Here is a 19,398-nt window from a genome sequence, read left to right on the forward strand (position 1 = left end):
GGAATTAGAACAAAGTCCCTTGTAAACTGAAATGTGAAAAATAAACTATTTAGGGGTTAATGCCTCAGTGAAGTTGCGACAGCTATAGGCCTTGAACTACTACCCTTAATAGAAAATGTTAATGAAAATAATGAAGATAGGTGGGAGAACTTAACTGCTAGCTGGTTGGGAACTGTAGCTGAACCCAAAACCTCCTTTTTTTTTCCTAGCACTGTGCCAATAATTATCTGAGTAGCAGTGGGCAGCAATGTGCGGCCAGTTTATCAAAGGGGCTCTCAACAGCCCTACTCCAAACAGTGAGGCGCTCTGTGTCATAAACTATGAATTTAATTAGGAGCTCCCCTGAACCCCCCCCCTCCCTCCAGCACTCTATTGGCAGAATGCCCAGTCAGATATATTGGCTACTGTTCCCCACCCACAGCAGGATCTAGCTCTGGTTTTCATAGCTCTCTTGCTAACAATCCTGTCTTTTTACACGGCTTTTCCGTAGAAAACTAATACTTCAAATTTAAAAAAAAACAAACAAAAAACAAAGTGAACCAAAGTCTGTAACCATCATGGAATTAAGCTGGCAAAACTGGTTAACTACTTTCCTCAGCGCCCAGCTGCATAAGAAGTAAGTGCACTCCTGGATTTTAGCTAATCAAAGGCTTTCTTTAGCAGTTGGACATGGCAGTTGGTCATTTTTGGGCATCAAGTTTTTAGATCTGCATCAGAGCCAACAACATTTATATATTTAAGCCCTGATGACCAAGTGACAGGAATCTGAAATTTTCCAAGGAAAAACCATTCGCCCATCTCCACTCCACAATCATTTTAACAACTCCATGGTATTCAAGGGAAAAAAAATTCACAATTCAATTTTTTTGTTTTCTTTCCTGTAACACACAGTGCTTCAAATCCTTGCACCTTTGTAGCCCAGTGTTGGGAAATGACCAACAAAATCAAGGATAATTCATCCTAACTTAAGGGAAACAGAAAACTGGCAAAATACTAAACTTTATTGCAGGGCTTAAGGAGCAAAGCAGACATGGTTATGTTCAATGTTTGTGATCAGCAGTCTGCCCAAAAAAAGTATCAGAACAAAATCTCAAGAAAGACGTCCAGGGATTCAGTACACATTAGTACACTTATCTTCAGTGCCACTTCAACAATGGACTATTAGTTGCTGACCGAAAGTCAACTGGTACCGTATTTCTATTGCAGATTTTCAGAAAAGTCAAAACTGTTCAGAGTTTTCAATCTACTCAAACAGACTATATATAGGAAGAGAATCACTGTTTTTAATATGCTATTCATTGTCAGTTGCAAACAGCTCGATACTACTTTAGACCTAGATTTATCAAAATGCAGTAAAATATTGCATGTGATAGGAAAAGAGGCATGTTTTATGCTAATAGCCTATTTATTGCAATGTGTGTTATCTTAGTGCTTCACATAGGTATTACTGCAAAGTGCATTAACTTTTTGCACTTTGTGGTAATACCTACATAATTGCATTTCCCTACCTGTAGGTGCTCATTTTACCACTAGGGAGGGAGAGAGAGAGAGGGAGGGAGAGACTGAGAGACTATTTACAAGGCTCTTGTAGTAGTTAGTTATTTATGTTACTGTAGGAGGTCCACCTAGTAACTCGAGATGAGACTTAGGTAGTAGTGTAGGGGTTAGGGGCCACTTTGACATACAGAGTGAGATGTACGAACAGAGCAGTTCACTCTTGTGAAGATTTGATGTCCTTCAGTATGAGAAAACACACATAGATGAGATTTGTGCAATGTTCTCTCAATCTAGCTTGATGTTACCCAGGTAGAGACCATCAAGCTAGGTTGAGAGAACATTATACAAAACTCATCTTAATAGTTATATTCGGCATTAAAACTGTGCTTTATGGCTTCGTGAGGCCCACTTTTGCAGAAATCCCACCTCCAATAACTCCCTTATTAAAAATTTGCATTGCACCATGCATTATGATGCTTATCGCATGCGTTAAGGCGTTTTTTGCATGCAAAAACGCCATAACACGAGTTGATAAATGACCCGGTTAATAATGCTCCAGTAACTAAACTAGTCTTGCAGAAGACTGGTGTTCCTTGCAGGGTAGGTACAGCTCTATATAACCAACATAAAAATTATTAGACAATATTGATGCACTTGCTGGAACTCACATAAATCAACACCTTTAGGCAATTCTTACATTGCCCCAATAAAAAGTCATCACAAACTGGAAAGAATTCATTTTAAAAAGGAGAAGTGCATATTTGGAGTGGTACTGACTGAAAGGGCCATCTGGCAACCATGGGCCAAGCAAACTGTCCACCATAAAATTGTTTTTCGTCTCACTGCCCCATAAAAACCTGATAGTAAGAAAAAGATAGGACTGCAAAGCTTAAAGTACTGGGAGCAGTTTTATTTAATATCAGAATAAATAAAGTCATTCCTAGAGTTTCTTTATTTCATTACAAAGACAAGAAAATGCATTTCCAGTTTTTTTCAAAATTCCTCACAATTAGCCATTTTCACCATCAAGGAACTGTTTATATTGGGGCAGCCATCCAGCCTGCAACTGGGGCCCTAGGATAACACCATGAGCAATAAACTCAAAGAATATATACAGAATAATCATCTAGGAGGGAGTGAACTGAGAGCAGTACATGTCTTTAAAAAAAAGTGCTTGGTTATAACAAAGGGTGAAATGTTTTTATTTTAAAAGATAAGGGAAATTACAAATTAGTTTTCAAAGGAAGAAAAAAGAGAACAATGATTATGATTACTGTTGGGATATATATATATATATATATAATCTGTTCTGTGTAAGAACCATGATTGGTTTAGAATTTCAGTGTATCTGTGGATTTACTGATAGAGGTAGGTGCAGAGTGTGTTTGGGGACAAGACTAGGAAGTTCATACGGTATCCCTTTTTTTTTTATTACATACAGTAAGAGAAGACAGTCAATGAATCAACAATTTTAGATCTGCACTTAAAAGTTGACTCACAATACTGGTAACCAACCACTACCTCTGCAATCTGGTCAGAATCACAGTTGAAACATATTTAGCAACTTCTTACTTCATGGTCATACACAGTACATTCTACTTTCCTGGTCTTTAACAGAGACAGCAGAGTTGCTTACCTGTAATGTGTTCTCCGAGGACAGCAGGATGTTAGTCCTCACACATGGGTGACATCATTAGATGGAGGCCCGATGTGGAAAACTTATGTCAAAGAACTTTGATTAGGCACACTGAGCATGCCCATCATGCACTATACCATGCATCCACATGGGGTACCCCTTCAGACTCATATCATAGAATTATGATTAAAATAAAAAATAGGAGAAACCCAACCCTGTGGGGTGGCAGGCAGGTTTTGTGAGGACTAACATCCTGCTGTCCTCGGAGAATACATGCTACAGGTAAGCAACTCTGCTTTCTACGAGAACAAGCAGGATAGTAGCCCTCACACATGGGTGAATCCCTAGCTACAGGCTGCTCCCCAACACAAAAAGGGGATCAATAGACACCTAACCAGGTGCCAACAGGCACAACAATACAGGTGCTGTTGGTAACATAGGGGGAGACAGCCTGAAACCAAAAAACAGGCCCTAGGTTGGGAGAGTTGTGTTCTACACCTCAAACAGGTTCCGAAGGACAGACTGGCCGAACCTACTATTGCATCAACCATCCCTATCCAGACAGTAATGTGATGTGAATGTGTGGAGAGAACTCCACGTCACAGCATTGCAGATCTCCTCCACGGGAACTGCTCGCAAGTGGGCTACTGACACTGCCATGGTTCTGACAGAATGAGCTTGACATGACCCCCAAAATGCAGGCCCACCTGGGCATAACAAAAGGAGATGCAATCTGCTAGCCAATTGGATACTGTCTGTTTGGCAATGGCAACGACCAACCTATTCTTATCAAAAGAAACAAAAAGTTAGGTGGACGTCTATGGGCTTCTGTGCACTCCAGATAGAAGGCTAAGGCTCGCTTGCAGTCCAAACTGTGCAGTGCTCATTTGCCTTAGTGTGAATGGGGCCTGGGAAAGGATATTGGCAGGACGATTGACTGGTTAAGATGGAAATCCATCACCACCTAAGGCAGGAATTTAGGGTGCATGCGCAAGACCACCGTCATGATAAAATTTAATATAAGGTGGATAAGTCACTAAGGGCTGGAGATCGCTGACCCTGCTCGCTGAAGTGACCGCCACCAAAAATATGACCTTCCAGGTCAGGTATTTCAGGTCATCAGCTGAGCTAACACCATGTTGAGGTCCCAAGACTCAGCAGATTGCCAGAAGGTAGGCTTCAACTGAAGCAGGTCCCACATGAAATGTACAACTATAGACTGTACAGAGATGGGCATACCATGTATACCTTGGTGGTATGTGCCAATTGCACTCAGATGAACTCTATCGGAGTTGGTTTTTAAGCCAGTGTCTGACAGGTGTAGAAGGTAATCAAGCAGTTTTTGTGTGGGGCAGAACGGATCTAAGGCCTTCTGCTCACACCACACGGAAAACCTCCTCCACTTCAGTCCATAGGACTTTCTAGTGAAAGGCTTTCTAGAAGCCACCAGGACCCGAGACACATCTTCTGAAAGATAAAGTGGCTGCAGAATCAACCTCTCAAATCCAAGCTATGAGCGAGAGGGCCTGGAGGTTGGGATGCCGCAGCCTGCCCTCATTTTGCATGATGATATGGGGAAGTCTCCAGACTGATCGGTTGCTGGATGGACAACTATCACAGAAGTGGAAACCAGACCTGTCTCGGCCAATGAGGGGCTATGAGGATCATAGGCCCTCTGTCCTCGCGAAGCTTCAAGAGAGTCTTCGCCACTAAGGGAATTGGAGGATACGCATTCAGAAGACCCTTGCCCCAATGATAGGCAAGGGCGTCCAAGGCTGGTTTGCGTCTGACCTGTTTAAGGAGTAGAACCGAGGCACCTTCCTGTTGCAGGGGGATGCGAACAGATCTACAGGAGGTATGATCCCATGCCTCCCTGCTTGTTGACATACCACATGGCTACCAGGGTGTCAGTCTAGATCAGCACAATTTTGTTGGACAGCTAATCTCTGAAAGCTCAAAGCACGTACCAGATCTCCCCGAGCTCCAGGAAGTTGATTAGACAACAATGTTCCTGAGGGGACCACAGGGCCTAGATGCTGAGCCCATCGATATGAGCTCCCCACCCAAGGGTAGATGCATCCATGGTCATCACAATTTGAGTGGGGAGACTTTGAAAGGAAATCCATTGTTTCAGATTGGAAAGTACATGCCACCAGGACATTCCCTTAGTAGCGAAGACTCTCTTGAAGCTTTGCGAGGACAGAGGGCCTATGATCCTTACAGCCCCTCGTAGGCAGAGACAGATCTGGTTTCCACTCTCCTATGGAGTGACTTGGATGCAATCCTGGAGGCTCTGAGTGAACTGGCACCACTGTAACCTCAGGGTCCATTGAGATCTGCGCATGTGTATATGTGCCAAGGGAGTGACATGGACAGTTGCAGTCATATGGCCCAACAGCCTCAACATGTGCCAGGCTGACACCTGCTGGCTCTGTTGAACCTCTGCTATAAATGGTCACCAAGGTGATGGTCCTCTAGTGAGGCAAAAAGGACTTGGCCTGAGCCATGTCTAGAGGGCTCATATTAAGTCCAATTGAGTTGAGAGGCTGAGATGGGACTTTGGGTAGTTTAGAACGAACCTTAGTGACTCCCAACACCTGAATGGACCTGACAGCTCCTGCCTGAGATGAGCTCTTGACTAGCCAATCTTCTAAGTACGGGAACACATGTCTGTGGAGTTGTGCCACAACCACAGCCAGGCATTCTGTGAAGATTCTTGGGGCAGATGGGAGCCCGAACAGCAATATCCGGTACTGGAATTGCTGATTTCCCACCACAAATCGGAGATACTTCCTGTGACCAGGAAAGATCCCAATATGGGTGTATACATCCTTTAGGCCAAGGGAGCATAGCCAGTCCCCTTTTTGTAAAAAGGGGATCAAGGTGCCCAGAGAAACCATCTTGAACTTTTCTTTTTTTTTTTGAGAAACTTGTTCAAGGCCTTAGGTCTAGGATGGGACGGAGTCCTTCTGTTCTCTGGAAACAGGAAGTTCCTGGAGTAGAATCTCTGCCTTCCTTGCCCTAGTGGTACAGGGTCAACTGCTCTGGCCATTAAGAGGGAGAAGAGCTCAGGCAGAAGTACCTCCTGATGCGCTATGGGCAAGGAGGGCAATTTGGTGGGACACCCAATAGATTCAAATGGTACCGCTGATGGACAAGGGATAGAACCCACTGGTTTGAGGTTACACTGGGCCACTGGTTCGCAAAGAACTGCAGCCTGCCCCTGTCTAGAGGGTCCATCATCCCGGTTAAGGGCGACTAGCTTACACTCCCTGTGACCCAGTCAAAACACCGTCCCCAAAGTTAAATGAGGAGCCGGCTGGGGCTTGGGAGCTCTCTGCTGCCTGGGACGGGTGTGGAAGCACTGATGATGTTGACAGGAGCAAGGAGGAAAAAGGATTTCCTTGGCTCCAGTCTCAACGGCCTCCTGGATGAGAAAGATGGGTCCTGAGTACTGACAGAGAGGTGTTGGAGAGTTTCATGGTGGTCCTGGAGTTGGGCCACAGCATCCCTCAACTCTTTGAAGAGATTCTCTCCAGCACATGTCAAGTCAGCAAGTCATTCCTGCACCTCTGGTCGGAGATCCAAGACCTGCAGCCATGCCATTCTGCAGGCGCCAATGCCCACTGCAGAGACTCTTGATGCCATCTCAAAGACATCATAGGTTGCACAGACCTCATGTTTCCCGCACTCCAGATCCTTGTGCACCAGCGACAAGGGTGTCTTGCTGCTGTTGAGGCAGCTGCTCAGCCACCTCTTGCACCTGCTTCCAGATGTCCCGTGAGTACTGGTTCATGTAGAGCTGGTAAGCAGCAATGCAAGCAATAAGCCTGGCACCTTGGAACACCTTCCTCCCAAGAGCATCCATCGCTCTGTGGTTCTTCCCTGGGGGCACCAAGGAATGGGTCCGAGAGCGCTGGGCCTCTTGAGGGCGGATTCGACCACCACTGACTGGTGAGACAGCTGACGCTTATCGAATCCGACAGCCTTCTGGACGAGGTAGACTCCATCCACCTTCTTATTAATGGGAGGCACTGTAAGGGGTTTTCCCATATCCTCAGCAGGAACTCCTTAAGGATCTCGTGTATCAGGACTGCCACAATCTCCTGAAGAGGCTCCATGAACTGGTGGATCTCAAACATTTCTGTCTGGCATCCTATGTGTAAAATGTTGAAATGGGATGGCCTCCATCTTCACGCTCACAAACCATGCGATGGTCAAGTCTTCAGGCGGGGACTTCCTTCACTCATCTGGAGGAGAAGGGTCTTACAGGAGACCATCAGAGTCCTCGGAGGATTCCACTGGATCATCCCCAGGGGTCTTTGGGACCCTCATCCTATGTGCTCAGCCTTCATCCAGAGATGCAGGCACCGGTAGAACTGGATGGGGGTGAAGCATCCTGTAGTGTCCAATCCACTGCCAGCTGGACTTGATGCTCCAGCTCCTCCTCAAATGTTGCTGACGCCAACACAGACTGGGAAAAAGGAGAGGTGGCCAGATCTTCTTCAGACCCGCAATGGGAATCTGTGACTGGCACCAGGACTGGTAGAGACCGCTGTAGACCTCTGGCACTGATAGAGGATGGGGGTCTCCTCACTACGGGGGTCGCTTTGGGGGTGTCACTGTGCATCGACAGGGACCAGTGTAGATGCTTCTCAGGCATTGTCGATGCCAGCAGCATCGACAATACCAATAGTCCCGCCGATGCCAATGATGTTTCCATCGGTGTGGCTGTAAGGTCCATAGATGCCGATACCAGCGATGCCGACTGCTCAGACTTCCTCGACCCGAATAGCTGATCCAGCTTGTTGAGTCAAAGCAGACGTCCCTTCGGGGTAATCTGGGTGCATAGGCAGTAACCCCCATGCGATGCCCCCAGGCAGAGGATATATATCCCCTGAGGATCAGTGATAAGACATGGTTCTCGGGTACCGAGGGCATCAGCGAGAACCGGACATGGCCATGATGCGACAAAAAAAAGGGCCACAAAGTCGAAAGCAATGGCGTCGTTGATGGCCGGTGGGCACTGAGGCACTGCCATTACGGGGGAAAATCGCCCATGAAAGGAAACTTATCTGAAATGCCAAAAACCCTGACTAGATACACTAGGGGCAGGAAAAACTGCAAAAACCACGAAGAGCAATTACAATTTTCCACAAGGGTAAAAACAGCCAAAGTGAGCTCATTCACACCACAGGGTTTACAGTTCTGCGGAAAACAAGAGACTGAAGAGGGACACTGCTTGGATTCGTGATATAGTGCACGCTAGACATATTCAGTGTGCCTAGTCAAAGTTCTAGAAACTTTGATATAAGTTTTCCTCATCAGGGCTCCATCTGATGATGTCACCTATGTGTGAGGACTATCATTCTGCTTGTCCTTGGAGAATGTTCGATATAAGCAGTCTGCGCCTCACACCAAATTCCTCCCATGACTTCTCAGTCCAGTGTCAGATATGGTCTGCCATCACATAGTGTCATAAGCACTGGACTGATGCCTTATTGTAAGAATTTTAAGGAAGAAAGGTTTCCCTAGTCAAATAAATAAAAACCTACAACAATTTGCAACAAAGAAGAAAATAACAGAAGTGGGTGAGGATAGTTTGGTGGGGTTCTCCAGAAAATAAAAAAAGCCATTTTGCAACTCACTTTTAAAGCAGTGGAGCAAGTGACAATAGGGTTAAAAGACAGTTTTGTGGTTACAATCATAATATTTTTAAAGCAATCTTTCTGAGAGATATCTAGATGTTTTGTCTACAAGACACTAAAAACAAAGATGTTCAAATGCAAATAATTTGAGAACACATGGATTATTACTGGAAGAGGTAGTTCATTTTTAGATGGAACAAAGCTGCCATGTTTAAAAGGTTCATAAGTCCCTCCCCCACCCTCCATCCCCAATATGTAATGCTCATTAAAACTTGGTGCTGAAGGCAGTTCAATGGAAGCTGAATTTATCTTTAAGAGAATATCAAAGCTGTATAGCAAGTATGAATGCCTCTTCCCCCCCCCCCCCCCCCCATTTCATCCCCTATCTGAATAGGGAAAAAAGCTCATAATTGATATTACCATCTGCTCCAATAAAAATGAGGCCAAATAATTAATTTGGAGATGTCAGCTGTTCTCACAAGGAACTATCCAGATGGGATTGCTGCAGAATATGTCAACATTGTGGGCCGGATTCTGTATCTTTGTCCCTGATTTGCTGTTGCCAAACAGCTGTACAGGAAAGAATCAGAGAGTGACAGAGACCCCGGCAAGATCACATCTGTTCAAACTATACCACTCCCACCAAGTATCTGTCATGTGTTTCAACTATGCTCCACTCCCTACACATATTCATTCATTAGAAAAGTGTTTCTACCCATTAGTTCGTTTGTATTTAAGAAATCACTTTCCCAAAATATTTCTTTGATTATATGAGATGTATATTTTTTTAGAATTAGAAATCAAAGACCAAATGTACCAAGTATTTTCCTCATAGGCATGTAGTGTAGAATTCTAGTACCCACATTGGTCCTAGCAAAAAAAGAGCCCCAAAAAACCCTGGATTCAATGTAATCTGCAATATATTTTATTAAACTAACATAAGACATATCCAAAGAAGACAGTTAAATTGAGCTTTCGAGACTTACACAGGTCACATGTGAAAAAGGGGCCAATGGGGGGGGGAGGGAGGGGGGGTGGCAGGGTGTCTCAAAATCTCTCGTCTTCCAGATACTTCTTAAGTTGGTGCCAGGGACAAGGAAGGGGGAGAACCAAACTAGGACACAGTCAGCATCTTTCTACTTTTTCACTCTCCATTTTTTTTTTTTTTTTAATTATTTTACATCATCTGTTCCAAAGCATTCTGGGTGCTGTAGTCTCTTGCCTTTTCTATTGAAAACTATAAACGTTTGCATCACTTAAAAAAAAATATCAGGCCTAGGAAAAAATGTTCTAGTGTACAGAAAGCCTCTAGTCTAGAAATCTCAAATGTCCTGGCTTTAATTTTTACAGACAGTGCTGTAGGCCTGTAGGATTTCTATGGCTCTAGGACTATATTTCTTATATTAATACTGATGGCTTGACAGTATCTTATAAATCCAATCCATCTGTTGCCGTGTCAACTAAATAAAGGTGCTCTGAGGTCAAAGGGATGTGGAATCTAAATGAGACATATATGCCAGAAATAAATATGCAAAAAAAACTATTTTTAACAAAAGCATCAGATCCATATGTAGAAAAACCAAAGGCTGGTTTTAAATGTCATGTTTTTCAAAGCGAGAATTGATGCTGGAACCAGCTCTGTAAACTGGCTGGCCGGACTTTTCCTACAGCTGAAGACAATCAATCAAAACTATTCTGAGTCTGTATGAGAGAGAGAGAGAGAGAAGCTGCATGAAAGAATAGCTGTCTCTAAAAGAGATCAATGGAAGGAAAGAGAGATAGAGAGAAAGAGAATGGCTGTCTTTCAGAGAAGGTAAAATTACTTCTAACCTGAATTTCCTTTGCTTGAGTACAGTCAGACCAGTCCAGACAAATGGGTTATGCACACCAACCAGCAGATGGAGACAGATTAACAGGCTCACTGATGTCACTCCTTTTATATCTCCGTGCTAACACCAGCTTGCCAGTATTTCTGCAACAAGCTAATGGCAATATTATTAGGAAGTATTTATAACCCACACCCTTTAAAGTTCACGGTGGGGAACAGATTATAACATACATAATACAATAGGGAACGTTAAAAACACAACATTATAAAACATAGTTCGTCTCCCAAGGTACAGTAAAATCATCAGAAAAATCCTGGGGGCGGGGATGATATAAACAATAGAAATTTCATTGCTCCATAAAACACGACATAATACCTGCCATTTTTGATAATGAATCAGGCGTGGTGAGAATTAGACAAGTGGAAAGGCCTACGATGTTTCATAGGGAGGGCTGCAAGGTTTATTAAAGGGTGTATGTTATGGGGTGGTGGAACATCTGTGAGCAAATATGTTGAATTCCTTCTTAAATTCTTTTGTGTCGCTAACAGATCGTAGTGAAGAGGCCTACGATGTTTTACAGGGAGGGCTGCAAGGTTTAATAAAGGCTGCATGTTATGGGAGGGGAAGTTCTGTGAGCAAATATGATTAATTCCTTCTTAAATTCTTTGGTGTCACGTAGTGAGAGAGAGAGAGTTCCAGAGTACAGGTCCGGTAATGAAGAAAACCCTTTCTCGAGTTGTTGCCAGCCTTGCCTGTAGGAGGATCTTAAGATCCAAATTTGAGTATGTGCTCTGAGGACTGAACTAATCTAAGGGGAGCTAACATTATGTAGTAAACTTTGAATTAGTGCAGCTAATTTATATTGTATCTGCCATTGGATAGGCAATCAGTGGAGTGACTACAGGACTGGTGAAATATGGTCAAAAGTCTTAGTTCCACTGAGCATGCGGGCTACGGTGTTTTGAGCTAATTGTAGAGGCTGGATTGTGGTCTGGGGAAGACCTTGTTACAGTGAGTTGCAATAGCACTGTTGGTGCACTCTTTTCTAAAATTTAATTCCTTTTCATGGGTGAACTCGATGTTGAAATCTTATTTCATCGAGACATTTGAGATCTTCCCAGCATTCTTTGCTTAACGTTCCATCATTGAAGCAGACTCACTTGGCTGAGATGCGAGAACATTCTTTTTCTCTTGCCGCAATGGTCATTTGCAATGAATTGCCTGACAGCTTGCATTTGACAGATTGTAGTAAGACTTTTTGACAATGCTGAAGACCTATTTATTTAAGAAGGCTTTTTCCTTTTAATCATATTTTGATGTGAGAAATTTTATTTTTACTATTTTGTTTGATCATCTATGTTGATTTTATCGGTCTTAAAAAGATGTTTAATTATTGCTGCTAGTTAGAGATTTAATTTTGTGTTACTTAATTTTAGTTAATATGATGACTTAGTATGCCAACTGTGAGTCAGATGTAATTATGTATGTTTAATATGGAAATTGCTTAGAGCCTCGGCAGTAAGCGATTAATAAATACAAGTTAATAAAATAAATTTAAAAATAATCTAGTCCAGAGAAAATCAGGGTTTGTACAACTGTTCTGGTGTTATTAGGATCAAGAAGTGGCTTAAGGTGGCATAAAAGTCTTAATATAATGTATGAGGAATAAACAATGGATTTAATTTGTTGTTGCATAGATAAAGAGGAATTGATGCACAGTTTATGTACTTGTAGAGAGATAGGTAATGCATGATCAGCAAAACTGAGTGATTCTGGGATTCACAAGAACCCCTGAAGATTTACATGGCCTGGTTAAATGGACCACGTTTGACAAAGTAACTAATCTACAAATCAGCCAAATTATTTGCTAAAATTAATCCTGCCATTCACCCACGTGATCCAATTCCAGCCAGTTCCTTGAAACAAATACTATGTGCTATCATGCCAACAATCACAACCTTAATTAATCTCTCTCTCCACATGGGTTAAAACAAGTTGTGATAAAGCCAGTTCTAAAAAATAAAAACAGTAGAATCGATGATTGGGACAACTATTGTCCCATATCCAATGTCTTTTCTCTTAAAAGTACTTGAAAAAGCTGTGTTATCCCAACTTGTGAATTATTTGGAAGACAAAGATATTCTTTTCCCAAATCAATTTGGATTTAGGAAACCACTCAACTGAGACATTACTCCTCTCCTTAACGGATTCTGTTCAATGAGGATTTGATGCTGATTAATCTTATTTTCTCGTGCTAATCGATTTAACAGCAGCCTTCAACAATGTGGACCATACCCTTTTATGCCATCAGCTAAGCAACACTGGGATCGACGCTAGTGTTCTCAGATGGTTCTCTTCCTTTCTATCTAATAGATCATTCCAAATCAAATTGGGCAATCACATATCTGATACGTTCCATATTGATACAGGTGTCCCTCAAAGTTCAGCCTTCTTGGCAACACTATTCAATATTTATATGCTCCCATTGTGTAAATTACTAGCAAGTCTAGGAATTTCTTTCTTGTATGCTGATGACATACAGTTTTACATTCCATTCTCTAAATCTTTTCAAAATACAATATAGACACTCTCAACCTACATGAAAGCAATACAGCAAGAACTATCTCAACTTAAACTAACATTAAATCCCAAAAAGACTGAAATCATTTGGTTAAGCAGAAATTCTTCTATAGCTAAACCTCAGGTTTTAGACTTGGGTACTTTTCAGATTACTCCCTTAAATCAAGAATGGGATTTAGGTATCCAACCAAATGAAAATTTACTATGAAAAAGCACATCAATAAATTAATTAACACAGGTTATGCCAAGTTGCGTATATTACATTGGTTGAAACCATTATTAACTTTCGAGGACTTCCGTATTGTATTGCCATCTCTGATTTTCTCAGACCTAGACTACTGTAACTCTATTTCTCGGTCTTCCCGCATGTCTCTTAAAACCTCTACACTTATTATAAAATGCCCCAGCAAGACTTTTGTTAGAAACAGGAAATTTGATCACATTACATCCTCTCTAATTTCACTGCACTGGCTGCCAGTACAATCACAAATCTATTACAAAGTATTAATGTTAATATTCAAAATCGTTCATACCAGTAATACCAGTCTGTTCGGCATGACATTACAACTATACACACCTCAGCAAACATAAGATCTCAAAATAAAGGACTACTGACTGTTCCTACAATATAGAGTATACATCTGACTCCAGTAAGAGATTGTGTGTTTTCCATCTCGGGTCCAAAGCTTTGGAATTCTCTACCTGAGATGGTATGTCTGATACCAGACAGAAAGATTGAAATGTGAGCTAAAAACATGGCTATTCAAAAAGGCATATACCCAAACAAAAAAATAAAGGAAACTTTCAACTAAGGACAATGTTACAGAAACGTATAGAACACCTAGGAGGACTAGAGGACATAAGTGCACTGGACTGGCAGCCATAATGAAAAGGTATCTTTGGATTAACGCTTAGATAGGAAGAAAGCGGAGTAAATAGAAACATACAAGCTGGCATTTCCAGTAAAACCGAAATTAAGAGCAAATTCTGAAGAAAAAAGTGAAGTCAGCGGTAAGAAACCAGATTAAACTGGTTCAGGCTGAACTGTGGGGAGTGGTACAAAGACAGTGAGGGGAAGCATACCAAATAGCCAGTCATGTACACAGATAGGGGCAAATTTTTAATCCTACGCACGCGGGGTACATTTGTGCGCGCTACCCGGCGCGCACAAATGTACACCCGATTTTATCACATGCTCGCGCTGCCGCATGCATATTATAAAATCCAGGGTTGGCGCGCGCAAGGGGGTGCACAGTTGGGCACTTTACGCGCGCCGAGCCCTAGGGGAGACCCGATGGCTTTCCCTGTTCCCTCCAAGGCCGCTCCAAAATCGGAGCGGCCTTGGAGGGAACTTTTCTTTCACACACCCCCACCTTCCCCTCCCTTCCCCTATCTAACCCACCCCCAGCCCTATCTAAATCCCCCCCCACCTTATTTTATTTTTTATGCCTGCCTCTTGCGCGCGTAGGCCGGCTGCCGTTGCGCCATTCCCCCGGCACAGCCGCTGTGTCGGAGGACTCAGGACCGCCCCCGGAGCGCCGCCCCGCCCCCTTCCCGCCCCTTTTTCAAAGCCCCGGGACATACGTGCATCCTGGGGCTTGCGCACGCAGGGGTAGGTTTTCGGGGTTATGAGCGTAACTCTTTGAAAATCTACCCCAGAGTATATAAAGACATGGCTGTTCAGCCAAGCCTTCCCCACTACAAACCCCATTGCCTGATCAAGAATTGTTCCATCACCCACTTATGTAAACAAATGTTTCCATATTTCTCATGCATAGTATCTATTAACGAGGTTGGCTCCTTGCCCCCCTCTTTTGTATATAGTATTTATTTATTTATGTTTTCGTTCACCCCCCTCTTTATTTCTTACTCCAGGTTAAGGCTTCCTTGTTATAATGTAACTTTTATGCTCCTTTATCTCTTGTTGATTGGTTAATTATATTTTCTGCTTAGTTCATTGTAAACAGAGTTGATTTGATTTGTATCAAGAAAGTCGGTATATAAAAGCCTTTAATAATAATAATAATAATAATAATAAAGAAGGAAGATAAAATAGAAACTTGTAGAACTGGTTCCAGGCACCTAGAGGCCGATGCAATACAGTGCGCTCAGCCGAGCGCACTGTATAACCCACAGTTGGACGCGGGTTGTATAGGTGCTACCTAATCCCCTTATGCAATAAGGGGATTAGTGCCTCCACAACGCGTCCAATGCGCACTGAAACTAATAGTGCTCATCACATGCAAATGAATGTGAATGAGGCTACTAACTATTCACTCCCAATGCAAAAAAAAAAAAATGTGCATCTTAAGATGCACAATTTTGCGCTCAGAAATTAACGCATGCCTGGAGCAGGAGTTAACTGCTGAACGCTCCTAAAAGTAGTACAGAAAAACAGAAAAAAATATCGCAATGATATTAAGTAGGAGGATGGACAGAAAAATACTTTTTTCTGTTTTTCTGTACTACTTTTAGGAGCGCTCAGCAATTAACGCCTACTCCGGGCATGCGTTAATTTCTGAGCGCAAAAATGTGCATCATTGCGATATTAAGCAGGAGGAACAAATCTTTCAAAGCATAATTTTAAAAAAAGGTTAAAAAAAAAAAAAAGTGCCAGCAGTTGGGTGCAGGAAACAGACGCCCAGTTGACAAGCGTCCGTTTCCTGATCCCCTGGCTGTGTGCCATTTAGGAAACCGATGCCGATAAATTCAGTGTCAGTTTTCCTAACCGGCGGATGGCCGACGCTCGCGGGCTCCGGTTATCAAGGAGGCGCTAGGGGTGTGCAAGCGGCCCTACAGCCTCCATGATAACACAACCCCTAATTTAAATATTGCTGGTGACCCCAGGAGGGGTGCCTGGGAGTGCGTTAGGAAAGCAGGCACTGCCTCTTCAACACCCACTTTCAGCGCACAATTATTGCATCGGCCCCCTAGTGCTTTGTGCAGGTCCGGCAAGTTTCTACCCAGAAAGAAAGGGATAGCTTTGTTTACTACTCTCTCTGATTGAGATTTAAACCATTTATTTCTTGTTCCTTGTGCTTGCTGTCTGCTGGAGGGGAGGGCACGGTGGGGAGAAGAGCCATGGGTGGATGTAGTGCCCAAACAGTAGATGCCTCTCCTTTGCCGTGTCATGGTAGGGTGGCTCCTGGGTGCTGAGTCTATACCGTGCCCTGCTGTGCCAGGGCTGCCAGCTGCAGCACACAGATAGGGACTACTACTTGTCCTATGTTCGGCGTGAGTTCCGCAAAAAGCAGCAGCTGACCCAACCAGAGGACAAAGAGAGGCAGCTGGAGAAGTGTTAGAAATCTGATGCCGGATGGGCGGAGCCATCAGATAGGAGTGAAGAATGATAGGTTATACTCCTGCAGAGGGGAGGAGTTAGTAATCTGTTACGCTTTGCTCCTGTAGAAGGAGGAGTTAACAATCTGTATGAGCTGGCTTCTGTGGAAGGAGGAGTTAGCCATCTGATATACTCAGCTCTGTAGAGGGAGTAGATAACAATCTGTAAAGGTATAGACTGCAGAGGTAGCAATCTAATATGAATCTGTAGCTGAAGACTCCTGATGGGAAAGGAGTAGCAATCTGTTATCAGCGGAGTGCTTGGAGATGACACTCGATTGTAAAGGAATGTAGATAGGTGGGTCCTTGGGCCGATGGCAGATGAAGTGCCCCCAGGAGGATATCCTGAGAGGAACCACTGGCTAGGCTTGGATATGGAGACAGACACAGAGGGGTAGATTTTATAAAACAGCGCGAGCGCGTACTTTTGTTGGCGCACCAGGCGCCAACAAAAGTACGCTGGATTTTAGTAGATACGCGCATAGCCGCGCGTATCTGCTAAAATCCTGGATCGGCGTGCGCAAGGCTGCCGATTTTGGGCAGCCGGCGTGCGCCGAGCCGCGCAGCCTGTCTCCGTTCCCTCCGAGGCCGCTCCGAAATCGGAGCGGCCTCAGAGGGAACTCCCTTTCGCCCTCCCCTCACCCTTCCCCTCCCTTCCTCTACCTAACCCCCCCCCCCCCCGGCCCTATCTAAACCCCCCCTACCTTTATCCCTGGATTTACGCCTCCTGGAGGGAGACGTAAATCCACGCGCGCCAGCGGGCGGTTCCGGAGGGCGCGGCCACGCCCCCGGACCGCCCCAGCCCGAAACCACGCCCCCGGGCCCGCTCCCGAAACACCGCGTCCCGCCCCCAAAATGCCGCACCGATCGGCCCTGCCCCCTACACGCCCCCCTCGAAAAACCCCGGGACTTACGCGAGTCCCGGGGCTCTGCCCGCGCCGGCGGGCCTATGGAAAATAGGAGTGCCGGCGCGCAAGGCCCTGCTCGCGTAAATCCGGCCGGATTTACACGAGCAGGGCTCTTAAAATCCGCCCCAGATAGTTCTTTTATTAGACAGGTTGGTAGAACCACAAGAGGTGGCAGTAGTGAGCTAATATGCCCAGCAGGGCTGAAGTCCCTCAGAGACTGGAACAGTGATCCTAGGGTTGCTGAGCTGTAGAGAAACTATAGACAGTGAGTAGACAGGGTATGCAGTGTTCATAGCCAGAACTAGATGGCAACTCACAAAAGGTTTTAATGAAGCTCAGTAGCTGGAAAGGGTTAAGCCCTCAAGGAGCGAGTACCTGGTTCCAGGGAAAGCTCTGAGAGCGCGATTGTAACTCACAATTGTCTGTATCTGCGTTAGCTTCCAGGCAGTAGAAATTCTTCAGAGTATTCAGGAACATAGGCCCTCAAGGAGCGAGTACCGGTTCCTGTCAGCAATCTGAAATAAAGAAAAGAGAGCGAGGCCCCCGAGGAGCGGGTACCCTGGTAAGTCCAAGGAGGCAGAGTAGCTTGGACGAATCCGAAGACAAATCCTTGCTAACTCAACCTGCCTACCCTAATTATTTAGGAATTATATGCTTCATAGAGGAGGTAATGTTCCAGGTCAGAGATGGCGGGCACAGGCAAGTGGAAGGGGAAGAAAGAGGCCAATGGCATTGGCACGGCCATCAATTTTATGCTGTCCAGTGCTCAGCTGTTACTGGGAGTGGGAGGAGCTGCCAGGTTGGGCATCGCAATGCTGGCAGTCAAACGGATGAGCGATCGGGCCCTTGGTGCCCCCGCCAGCCCTTCCAGGATGAGCCAAGGCTGGCAACAGGAGCTGGGATGAGCCTTACTGGCTGGGGTCCTTGTCAGGCATGCTGAACAAAGACATGAAAAGCAACATCAGCTGCTCACTCCAGAGCCTGTCCACTGAGTCATTGGTGGTTGTACCACACTCCTTTCAGCCTAAGTCCTTTAGTAAGAAAGCACAGCAGACCTGAAGAAAGCCCACCTACGCCTCTCTATGCAGGAGAAGCTCTTTTCTTACTATCGCAAGAATGTGACCATCCCCATCAGTAGGTGGATATCTGTTCCGAACCTGTGCACCTTCCTCCACAGCAAACTCCCGACATGCCCCTGCGTGACATATATCTGAGTGGTAGCCTCTACAATGACCTATAGGCAGTGACAGCTGACCACATCCAGCTCATAAATCAGAAGGTAAAGAAACTACAAAAACAAGAAGGACAAGAGATAGTAATTGAAGTATGAAGAATAAAAACTTTAACGAGAGAATGTAAGAATCCCAATACAACGCCCTGTCTATTATGAATTTTTTATATTATTTTCTGAACTACTCACCTTATGTCGTAGATCTTTAGTAAGTGGTTTACTATGTATAGGGACATTTCACTTGTTTTTTGTTAATTCTTGCTTATGATCACTGCCTCGGTAAACTGTCAATATTTGTTGATTTATCATTATGAATATTACTTCTGTAAACTGTTGTGATCTTTATATGGAACATCGATATAAAAAATGTCTAAATAAATAAATAAATACGGAAAGGTGGAGCTTTGCCCAAAATTACTACTTTTCTTTTTTTGAGGTGAAGAGAGAATTTGTTATGACAAAGCCAGTTTCTGATAGAAGACAGGCATAGGGAGGCAAAGTGAGAGGATGCAGACCAAGAGGATTGTAATGAGAAAGAGAACTGAATGTCATCAGCATATAATTAGTAAGATAGGCCCAATGTAGAAAGCAAGCAGCAGAGGGGTGTGAAATAGACTTTAAAGAATGCTGTGCTTTTAAAGGTGCTTTTAAAGAATGCTGTGGATAGTGCTGAGTCAGGTAGAACTCCAGCAGTTGTGGGATTCCAGGAGGACACAGAAGAGGAAATGCG

General features: G+C 44.1%; 1 pseudogene; it reads left to right on the forward strand.

Annotated features, from left to right (window-relative positions):
• The first annotated feature begins 18,123 nt into the window (after positions 1-18,123).
• Positions 18,124-18,767, forward strand: LOC115089372 (annotated as a pseudogene).
• The last annotated feature ends 631 nt before the right edge of the window (positions 18,768-19,398 follow it).

The sequence above is a fragment of the Rhinatrema bivittatum genome, chromosome 4 (genome assembly GCF_901001135.1).
Source record: "Rhinatrema bivittatum chromosome 4, aRhiBiv1.1, whole genome shotgun sequence".
In the NCBI taxonomy this organism is placed as follows: Eukaryota; Metazoa; Chordata; class Amphibia; order Gymnophiona; family Rhinatrematidae; genus Rhinatrema; species Rhinatrema bivittatum.